The sequence below is a fragment of the Toxorhynchites rutilus genome, chromosome 2, assembly GCF_029784135.1.
Source record: "Toxorhynchites rutilus septentrionalis strain SRP chromosome 2, ASM2978413v1, whole genome shotgun sequence".
Taxonomy (NCBI): Eukaryota; Metazoa; Arthropoda; class Insecta; order Diptera; family Culicidae; genus Toxorhynchites; species Toxorhynchites rutilus.
Genome location: NC_073745.1, coordinates 199,701,380 through 199,713,656, shown reverse-complemented (window position 1 = coordinate 199,713,656; position 12,277 = coordinate 199,701,380). Strand labels below are relative to the sequence as shown.

At 36.0% G+C, this 12,277-nt stretch overlaps 1 protein-coding gene across 4 annotated transcripts in view; it reads right to left on the bottom strand.

The window, feature by feature from the left end:
• Window positions 1-11,371, bottom strand: part of LOC129765174 (poly(rC)-binding protein 3) — a 675,323-nt gene extending 663,952 nt beyond the window's left edge. For 2 of the 4 annotated variants that reach the window (XM_055765108.1, XM_055765115.1), the window contains exon 1: window positions 10,645-11,190. The gene's annotated coding sequence lies outside the window, so the exon portion shown is untranslated. Of the gene's footprint in view, window positions 1-10,644; window positions 11,191-11,220 lie in introns of those variants that run through there. The other 2 variants (XM_055765109.1, XM_055765113.1) reach the window with 2 other exon arrangements.
• Window positions 11,372-12,277: the final 906 nt, after the last annotated feature.

Below are 12,277 nucleotides of genomic sequence, written 5' to 3'. Positions count from 1 at the left end.
AATTATACCTGTGCATAAAGCTTAGATCTGTTCTCTGCATCGTATGCCTTAAGCGTCCGATATATGATTCAGAACGGTACAGATTTTTTATTTTTTTTATTTGGACACTCCTCATTAATCTATTATGATATAGATGAATGGGGGGGTGGGGGTTCTTCGTAGCCACTTTGGTTCTGCGTTCGCTTACTAAGCGATCGATCGTGAGTTCAATGCTCAGGACCCTCACTTGTGAGCATTTTTGTGTTGTTATAGAATAACTACGTCCACGCAACAATCACCAGCTACGGTCGAATGAAGATCGATCCATTCATACAACTGCTCGGGCTGTTGTGCTATTAATAACACAACAATGATCATATCAACTGTCTCCGGTGTCCGGTGGCCTAACTGAACAATGGAAGAACAGAAAGAACACTGTTACGCTACTGTGTAATGTACAGGGTTTTCCAACTTTAAATTCCGAAAGTAAATTGAAATAAAACACACTTAGAATTCGAATTTCGATGAAACTTTTATTCCAAATTAAGGTTTGGTTTATACCATTATTACACACTTAGAATTCGAATTTCGATGAAACTTTTATTCCAAATTAAGGTTTGGTTTATACCATTATGTGTGGAATACAACAATCATTCAAATGTCCACCTAGGGCTTCCTCGCACACCTTGATCCGGAACAGGTAATTTTCGATTACTTTTCGGCGCATATGGGGCGGTATCTCGGTAATAACTTCACGAATGTTGTCTTTCAAATGTTCAAGAGTTTGCGGAGAGTTGGCATAGACACGGTCTTTCGCATAACCCCACAAAAAAAAGTCTAGCGGGTTCAAATAACATGATCTGGGCGGCCAATTGGCTACACCAAAACGCGAAATTTTGCGTCCCTCAAATTTCGTTCGCAATATGGCCATGTTCGGTCGTGTTGTGTGGCACGTGGCGCCGTCCTGCTGAAACCACATGTCATCCGTATCCATATCTTCAATTTGTGGCAAAAAAAATCTGTTAACATACGGCCATAGCACTCACCATTCACAGTTACCGTCTCGCCGTCCTCATTTTCAAAGAAATACGGCCCGATGACTCCACCAGACCATAATGCGCACCAAACAGTGACTTTTGGCGGATGCAATGGCCTCTCAACAATCACGTGTGGATTTTCTGAGCCCCATATACGGAAATTTTGGGTGTTAACATAGCCACCGAGCTCGAAATGTGCCTCATCGCTGAAGGAAATTTGATGCGAAAATTCATCATTTTGCTGCTGTTGTTCGTTCACCCAATCGACGTATGCCCGACGCATTCCATGGTCACCACGCTATAATTTTTGTACCTGTTGGACTTTATATGGATGTAGGTGCAAGTCCAAATGCAAAATTCGCCACAATGATGTGTTTGACAAGCCCAATTGCTGAGCACGCCGTGGAATCGAAACATTCGGGTCATCCTCCACACTGGCAGCAACAGCAGCAATATTTTCGGCCGAACAAACATTACGATGATGCACAGGTTTCACAATATCCGCTACGGATCCAGTTTGTTCGAATTTACGCACTACATTAGCGATTGTGTGCTCTGTAGGCCGTCCATGACGATCGAAATCCGTCCGTAATGCTCGAAAACATTTGCCGGTTTTCATCATTTTTATAGTATAATTTAACAAAATTAACACGTTGTGCGATGCTAAAACGATCCATATTGTAAAATGGCAGACATTCAACTAACGATATGACGCTTTGGTTGACAGCTATGTCAAACGGTTGTCAGCGCAGGGCTGTATACTTTCGGAAGCCCGAAATGGAAAACCCTGTATAAATGCAATGGCACAAAAGGAATATTCTTACGCCTGAAAAATAGCTACTGTATAATGTAAATTTATAGATACGATAAAACATGTAACATGTACACGATTACCATCCGGCTATGTTACAGCTAAACTGTTAATGGGTTCAAATAAATAAACAAACGGATAAAAACCTGAGAATATATAGATGATTATAAAATTTCCAAAAGTTAACATGATGAAATAGCGTTGAAATGAGAGCCTCGAATTTCCCCATACATCTAACACGGACTAGTGAATCGGTATAGTCTGTGTTAGGAAAACGCATTTAACAGATCTACCGAGTTGCACGAAGTGAATAAAAAATTAATTTACGTTGCGATAATTGGTGATTATAAACTACGAATGATATGCTTAAGTGACGAACCAACCAAAATGTGTCAAAAGTCACTGTTGAAAAAATGAAATGCTTCAACCGTTTGAGTGTGGAGCAAATTTTGTGAGCATATGCCAGAAATGCGGATGAGTTGGGGTATATTTGAAAAAAATAATTAAGAACACAAATAACTAGTTAGGTCACAAAACATAAAACACACATAAAAAGTTGGTTTTATAAATAATATATATATATATATATATATATATATATATATATATATATATATATATATATATATATATATATATATAATTTTCTTAGAATAATGAGAATATTATATTTACACAATTCCATTCGCAATTATCGTTTACTGCACAAAGCGCGTGTATCCCTCTTTTACAAATGTCCCCGAAAGACGAAATTCTACGTAAAGAGGTGCCAAGTCAAGAATATTGTAGAACCATTGGGAAATTTTTTTAAGAACATTGAAATTTATTGAAACATATTTAAAAATATATTCGATAGATTGTTATTATTTGCACAACCCAAACGTACAAAAATGAGTTTAACTCAATTCAGGAAATATCAGAGCTTGAACTATTGACAATTCTGAACCATCCACGACAAGATGGCTCCCATTTGACTTTTTTTGAATTAAGTTGAACAAAATATTTCAAACTGAAACACCCGAATCAACTCAGAACAATGTGGAAACCACAACTGTTTAGGCCCAGAACAATCGAATCAAAGGTCGCAGAATCAAACTTTGGAGATTTCGAACAGAATCTGATGAAGCCACATGATATCTACGAATTTTGGCATGAATGTCGTACTGGTCGGAATTATTTTTACTTGAAAGAGCAGTGATACATAATTTGTAAGATTTTGAAAAAAAACAAGATTTCTTTAATTTTTTGTGAACTTTTGCATCGATGCATAGACGGAACATTGTGTTCTGATGTGCTGGTTTCATATAAAAATTATATTTTATAATTATCTTTCGTTTGACATCTTTCAACCTTCAAGCATGGGTGACAACTTTTGTTTATACTGAGTATCGTAATCTATAATTCACAAAAGCACCGTTTTGATTCGTGAACAGATACACTTGACATTGACATTCGTTTAGAAAAAAAGAAAAAGTGAAAACATTATTGAATAAAGTATAAGACATACAGTGATAAAAAAGTTCACCATGGATGTTTAGAAACTTTTTTCAATTTCTGGACTATTTTATCAAAAACTACTACCATAACTTTATAGAATAGTTTGTTAACTATTATTCTTTCAAGTAATTAACAAGATTTGCCATTTCTGTTAGATTTTGTTTACTTCCTTACATGACTTTTTTAATGTGTGCAAATATGCGTTGACAAAAATAAAAGCACACCCCCAAACAATAATATTGAACTCACTCAAAATCTTTGAGTAACCCCTCGTTTCTTCATGTTATGACAGTTAAAGCTGTACGGTATTGTTATTAATCGATATTGAAGCGATAAAAACAAATTATTGTTTACATTGTATTAAAAACAGCATTATATAACGATTTTCTTAATTTTGGTTGAATAAAAAACAAATTTGTTAAATAAAATAGAATACAAATATAAAAATCCGAGTTCGACAAATTACAAAACACACAATAAAAGCAAAAAAGTTAGTGTAGCCTCCTGAAGCTTCAATGACGTTTGGACATACCATCGACCAAGTTCTGGAGGTGCTGATGATCGATTGGTTCCACGCCTTCTGGAGAGCCATGAAATAAGTGCCTTTATTAGTGAAACCATCTTTCACCACTTTTTTTTTTGTCAAGAATGGCCCACAGGTTCTGATTCTGGTTGAGATCAGGACTTTGTGGTCGCCATTCGAGGGGCTTCATTTTGCTTGAACGTAAATTGGCTTTGGTCTTCTCCGCAGTATGCTTCGGGTTAGAAAACGAAGCTGTTTCGTAGGCCAGTTTTTCGAAGCAATTCCTTCATGTTGTTCTTAAGAATGTCAATACAGACATCTGCTGTCTTGATTTCGTGAATTCGCACTAGATTTCCAACACCAGTCCAGGAAAAGCATCCTCACACCATTATATTGCATCCTCCGTGCTTGACTGTAGCCTGTAAATGACGTTTCGCGCCGCTTCTTGTTGAAAAGCTCAAATTTCGATCTCTTTGTGTAGACAACAACAACGACTTTTATGTGCCAACGTAAACAAACAACGTTGTTTATATCGCATCAACTAAATCACTGAAAGGTCGTGAATAATATCGCACAGACCTAGCTGTCATAACATTTGGAAACGAGGGGTATCTCAAAGGTTTTGAATGATTTTAATATTATTTTTTGTTTCAAAACACACAAATGAACTTTTTTCTTTGATTTATCAACAAAAGATGAACGGGTGATTCCTGTATATTCAGTTTTTCATTTTTTTTATTCGTTATTTTTGAGACTTTCAGCCTCCTGGGCTGGTTCGTCTCAATTTAGTTTTTCAAAAAAACTCGCAAAAACCTTGCAAAAATCGGCATGATTTTTTCGATGTGACAATACGCTCTGTGCGAAAAAACAGTCTCCACAAAGCGTTGACACGTCACAAAATCAATAAAATGTATTGAATATGATCACCGTATTATAGCAAGCTATATAGTATTTTAATTTTTTTGTATACCCTGAATACTTCTTACTTACCTATGAGATCTCCTCTTCCCCTTCCAAAGGTCCATCCTGTAGGGGAAGGTGATCCTAACCCGGTTGTCCTGCATCTATCCCCATTTGTATCTCAGGAACAGTGCTTCCTACCATATTTTCAGTAGTGTCAAATGAAAGGTGTCACAACGCTGACAAATTGATAATATGGTGATTTTTTTCTGACTCTCTTCATTCCAGCGTCATTTTGCGTTTTCATTGCCTCAAAAACGAAGAATTTCTTCTTTCAGTTCTTCTTCTATTTTTAATCTGTATGGAAATGAGTTCAATGTTCTTTTAGATTGCGAACCATTACAAAACAAGACTTTTAAATGCTTATGATATGTCCATCAAAATAAGCTATGTAAATTGAATCTATCTGTTACCTATAGTACAAAGCATATCGTTATCTAAAAAAGCGGGGTGTTCCTGAGCCGACCTCTAAAAAGGCGGTCCTGAACCGTCCCAAGTTTTTATGTGCACTTTCTTTGTTTACCTCCACACGCGTAACTAAAGCTTCTTCCCACTCTAACATTATCTCTCGTTCGAATCCTATCTGTTCGTTATTAAATTTGTTTTTTTTTGTTTTTTATCATTCTTCGTCGCACGCCAATGGATATAGGCTAATACCATCATTCCCGATCGTATTGTGGGATTTCTAGCCATTTACGGTCTTTTATAGTCGCTTTTAACAAACCGGAAGTCACCATCTTCGATTCCAAAATGTCAACAAGCTAATCCAACACTAAAATATTCTTCAACTGATGATTCTTGTACAAAATTTTCTCAATTTCACTATAACATCGTTTAATTTTGTGTGATTTATAAAAGCAAACGTTAAAAAAATGTTGTCACATAACGCTAGAATCGACCATATACTTTCCCTGACGTGACAACAACTTCTAGAGACAGTTAATACTCCTCTATTCGTGATCGATCTTAACAAAATGTTGTGGGTTGTTGAACCTCATTGTATGCTAAGAGAAACCCAAGTATAAAAATGTTTGAACTTACGTTCATCTTATGGACTAAAAAGTGTTCTATTTTGTGACGTGACAACACTTCAGCTATTTTATAGCTATTTTTCGAAGGCTTGTTTTTCATAAATTTCAAAATTAAACCTAGTAACACCCACGGTTCTTCCAACATGTATTTAATTATCTTTCCAATGGTATATAGCAGGGATGGTATTTCTTGGCGCCCGCCAGTTGGTCTAGGATAGTGTCACCTCCAAAAGCAATGGATTAAATATCCCTCCACCTTTTGCCGTGATCGTTTCATATGGTGTTTATGCTAACCTCAATAAAACATATTAGTTGTATGAATAGATATTTCTTCATCATATTTTCTTTCAAATTTTTAGTTACCTCATATCTACATATCCAGCTGTTCGACCATAACTTTTAATAATGCAGAATTTTTTTCACGAGGAACAATTTAAACAATATTCTCTCTCCAAGCACATCATTAGTTAAATGACCAATTGAAAATGCTGGAAACATGCGGCATAAGGATTCGAAAATCAATGAAAACTGATTTTTTGGAGAAAATTTCGTCTTTGAAGATTGCGAATGCTAGTTTTTATTATGTATTGAGGTCTATTATAGAAATCCTGTTGATAAGAATTTTGCTTGTTCCTCGATAATAGTTCCTTTGGGGAACATTTCAGGAACGCTTAAATATATGTAATTGCAACACATGAAGTTCGAGCTCGATAAGAAATCTCTCGATTTACAAAACACGAAATTTTGCTCGGTGTGATAGTGATAGTGATAATGATAGGGCCCATTGTTATTCTTATTTCAAAACTATGATAAGTTATGTGAATCGATGGTGTAAATTTCTTCCAAGAAATATAGTCATGAATAACAACAGTGATGAATGAGAAATTATAAATTTCTAAAATTTAATATTGGGCCCTATTATGTAATTCTAGTTGAACAGAATTTTGCTCGTCAGCTCTATTTTGCTGTTATAGATACAGTCGAGTGAATGCTGTCGGCATAATTTTGCGAGCTGTTTGGTTTGCTTGTTACATTCCTGATGTTTTTGCTTTAAGAAACATTTCGGTATCGTTTCAAAATATGCAATTCGTAGACGTTCGAGAGAGCACTCGATTCAATAAGATTCTATCGATTTACAGAATATTTAAGGATAATTTGTTCGGTGTGATAGTTATAGGGATCGAAATTGTCCGTTCGATTCAATTTACATAATAGGGGCCAATATTTCCGATACATAATTCTTATACTTCTAGTTGATTGAGGAATATAATAATCATCCTGGGTGTATTTTTATGGGAAATAAATACTATGTATGTTCATAAATGATAATTTGAATAAAAATCAACGATATTGATTGATGAAACTTTGCAGAAAATAAAATATTACTTATCAATTTTTTAGTAACCGATAATTACTTTTAGTTTACAGAATAAAATATCTTTGAATATTTATCAGTATGACTTATGTTGATCCTTTAATTGACCCTTTCACAGTCTCGGTCTCACAGAACGACAATCAACAATTTTGTTTTAAGGAGGCTGAAATTAAATGACTATTTTTCTAAAATTAGTTTAGAAAAAATGTAAACTATTGCATCGTTGAATAAAGTATTCAGCATGATTCCTTGCTATGGTGGCTGAGAGCAGACGAACGACCGCAAAGGGTTAAGCAACTTTGCATACTTAAAATCTTCAAAAAAGAATTAGACTACTTTTTGAAAAAAAAATCTTAATTTTTTACAGAAAATTTATACCTCAAAAACTAAGATACCTAGAACATTCTGGTAAGAAATTCTGATGAAATGTATAAAATTGTTTAACACGTTGAATGCCATGGTTTTTTAGCGATTCTATGGAAATTTTTAAACGTGTTAGGGCCATCGTTTCTTATCGTAGTGGAAGGTATTTTTGTTCGAAAGGGAATGTTTATAAGCTTATGTGCTTATATTAGTTACCTTTATCATCATATGTTATACTGTCAGTCACCGGTGACTGACGCAGCCGGAGCAAAAACTCGATGTCAGTCACCGGTGACTGACGTGGCAGTCAACGTGTTAAACAGAGTCTTCAATATGAAAAACATTGTTGTTAGAAAAACCTTTTCGACCTGTTGGAAATTGCCAGGGCTATTCATATAATATTTTTGAGAATATAAAAATACGTTTTTAAGAAAAAATAGAGAAAATTTTCAGAATTATTTTTATACTTTTTGGTATTTTTTTTAATGAAAATGTGAACAATTTTATACATTTCATTCTTTTACCATAATGTTGTAGGTATCTTATTTTTTGAGTTATAAGTTTTTGTAAAAAATTAAGAACTGTTTGACCCTTTTCAAAAAGAAATCTATTTTATTCAAGATTTCAAGTATGGAAAGTTGCTTAAATGACCCACAACGTGTTTACACCCACAACGTTGTTGAGCGTATTAAGTGGAAATAAAAGACGTCTGGTCGAGTTGAGAGAACAAATTGGAATGAAAATTTTATTTGACTACTTCTAATATACCAGAGTACTACGATGAACAAACAACTGTTGCGATGCTGTTATAGTAACGTTAGTTACAAGTTGCTACGCTTCCATCAAACGTTTCACTGCTATCTGAGATAGTGCTGCCAACTCCTAAGACGAGTTGGCATGAAATTCGTCCTTAAACCTATTTATGAAATCATTGAATGACTTCGACAGTTCTCGGTTGATCAGTAGCGATATTTCACATTTGTGAAATGTCAATTCAGTATAATTCCAACCATATTCCGATACACACTGGAATAGTACAATAACGTCAAGACCATAAAGTGTGTTTCAGTTAGAATTTTTCGCTTAATTTCATTCACTGCAGCGCCCCTAGTTGTCACATCGAGAAACTATTGACAGCGTTTTGATCCGAATCGTTTGTTTACTCAGATTTATTTTTTTTATTCAGTTTGTATTTCATCAATTGACGAATTTACGTTGGATTTACAACCAGATGACGCAGCGAGTAAAATGAGAATGTATGAAATTCGTTCAAATTTTCTAGACAAATCAGAATTTATCTTCAAATTTCCCGGTTTCATGTATTCTATCCACGCTGAAAAGGTTAGAAAATCATCATTTTACAATGTGCTATGTATATTACGAGGAATGGCTTGTTATAAGTATTGTAACTTTATTTTTTTTCAACTAAGTAAACGATGAATAGGGTGTTTTGCGCTAAAAATACTGCAAATCTTTCTCGTATCGACCCCTACATAATCAATGATATCAGCCAATTTGATAAGATATCGATTTCATCGCAATTATCCATAGTATTAATAACCGGTATGTATTATCAAACTTAAAATTTTCGAAGATTATCTATGACTTTGGTCAAATCGCGTGTTGAAACCATCGTAAATATACCAAACTCCAACTTTCTTACCATATACTGACGATATTCAATGGCTGAAATGAACCTAAATTGAAATAAAATGAATAATCACCACCGAATCTTGCTTTTCAGTGCGTAAAATGGTTCTATGGCTCTAATGTAGATGTCGCATGAGCTGATTCAGCTTTGGATAAATTCGTCAATATTGAAGGATACATTCAAAAGTTATCGACGATGGAACGCGGAAGACGGGAAAAAATCTGCACACTCACGTTCAAAACCTGACGTGGTCAGGAGGTAAGATCGCAAAATTCCAACCATTCTGATATTTTCGGCTTCCTAATTGATATTTTAAAGATCGAACACTCGAGATGGGTGCGGATTAGAATGAATGACTGCTACAATACCCTGATTCGTTTCACTTCATTGTGAATTGTTATCAAGATTTCCCAAGAATGCATTAAAACGTAATAAAAACGATACATTTACTTCTTAGACGTGTTGCTGAAATGACTAGTAAAATAATAAAGCATGATGGTTAAATAAAGAAAACGTTTGAAAATTAAACATTATTATTTTACAAATAATTTCTGAAAAAAATGTTGTAGCAGGGTACTGATTTTGGAAGCTGATTTGGTACAGGGGCTTCCAAATATGTGAAAGGACACCTCATTTGTATGATAATATGCTTCAGATAATGAAACAGATTTTTTAACTGTTTTTATTAGAATAAATATTTTCAAACTAATCACCCTTGAATACCTATAATCCCACTTGACTTTAAAATAAAATTCATCATTCTTTCGCACTGTTATCATAGATGTGTTATTTCATCACAACTCGATTCCAGTCGTTATGTTGACAAACGATATGTCATCATCTATATTCGAAAAGAAGAATTGCTTTCAAACTTACTTACCACTCACAAATTGAAGTTCTGAGCCTATCCGATCCGAAGCTGCTGTGAAATCTACTTTTCAAACCGTTTGAGGCAACAATCGCAAAATGAAATTATTTGCAGCACAGTTTTTTTTGCAGTGAGTGTGTGTGTGTTTTTTCCGCCTCACAAACTTTTACAAGTTTGAGAAAACTGGATTTTTTTTCTATTGTTTTGTTGACACTATTTCCTCCAGGGCATGTCCACGACGATACACATTCCACTGTCACAGATCCGCAAATATTTTGAACGACCGGTCGGAGGGATAACGACAGGCACTATATATTTTTCCTGTTAAAAATAAATTCTTTTCTACTTGACCCTTCGATTGGAATGTTTCCAAACTTGTCTAAGTGACTTTTATTGTCCTTCTTCGTCTTTGACGAGTATCCTGGCCATAAACTTTCCCTCTTTTAGTCCCTCCAATGTGTGCCGAAATGAAACCTCGATTACAGATTGGACTGCTGGCAGGCAAGCAATGCCGCGTGGGAATATAGGCCCCCCCCTTTTATCACTTACTATTTGTCTCCGTTGATCTAATTTTAGCGCGCTGCTTTCTTTTGCGCTGGATTTGTCTTCGGAAGCCGTTATATCCCCGTTGGGTATGATTGTGCACTAATGGGACCTCTAGACAATTTAATAATCTTTGTTGATATGAGATATTACATCTGCGTCTACGCTTGATTTCCGCTATATATCTTGATTAGGTTATACATCACTAGAACACTGTTCTGCAGTAAAAACACAGCTAATTGTCCTAGCAGCTACAATTGACTACTAAACATAAATATTTATTCTTCGCACTTCACCGTATTCCACTCTTGGACTGAAACTTATCTTCGAAAGGTATCGACTTTCAAATTGTTGTTCAATATTTGCGATGAACGAACAAGGATTTACCCCAGAGACAAAGTTTTTATAAATTGATACAAACGCTTATGACGCTTGGAACCGTTGAACGGAGATTATCACTACTAAAGTATAAAGTAAGTCCTGTGCTCTGGATTCGTGACGAGGACGAGAGTCGACGGTGGCGATGTTTTAATGTGTGAAGACCAATCATTAAAATTGATATAGCGAACGGAAATCAATTACCAATTTAATTTGATTTGCCAATCATAACTTCTGACTGTTGATAACCGGCTTGTTCCTAAGAGTGAAACAGTTAGCCGCAGGGTTATCCCGATAATTCGATTCCGCTTCCGTGGCTAATATTCCGGGTGTGGTGGATGTGTTTTTCTTTCTGCTTCTCACCGGCAGAGCACTGTTTTTTCGCGCACAAACCGATGTTTATCAACTCCGTGATGGTGGATTATAACAGGGGTTAATTTATATACTGTGGAGAGTTGAATGGCGGAACAAGAAAATTTATGTCAAAAAGCGTATGAGCACGCGGCCGTACAGGTCAAAATTGCACAGAAGACTGATTGACTGTGGAAGGAAATAAGTTCTCGTTCGAATGGGAGCATGGAGCAACAACACAAACTCAGCCAGCAAGGATCGTGTAGAAACACAACACCGCTTGCCGGTCCCCCGGATGCTTTCATCTCTTCAGGAACAGCATCCCTAGCTCGCAGTGATCACCTGTATGTATGTTGGCCGCTCGTCTCACCGGGAACCGGTTTTATGCCTGTTAACTTCGTTTGGCGCACAAACATCACCATTCGAGGCCCGTGTATTGCAGTGGGAAACAATCTACCACCCACTTATTTCCGATCGGCAAAAGTTTCGACACGAATGCCAAAGCTTTACACGAACATTTCCGATGGAAGCGCTTTTCGGTGGAAGCTCCGAACATTCCGAACAAAAAAAAAGAGAGAGGACACGCTCGCAAAAGTGCATTTTCCTCGCGAAGGAACGAGACAAACATAACACCGCCTACAAGAGCGCATCATGCAACGGTACTGTGTGCAAATGAGAATATATTCTGAAATATCTGAACTCGATGTGTATGGTAACGCGATGAAGAACAGGTGTGCCGAGAGAGCCGTAATTTACAACATCATTGAGTTTTTCCCTCGACCTCGATGGGGAGTCTGAAGTGAGGGGGTGAGTGGAAAAGCATTTTTCCCAGCTAGTAGAAATGTGTTAAATCCAACCGTACTCAAGTTGAGCGGGTTGAAAATTTTGACGTAGGACTACGTCTTTCATT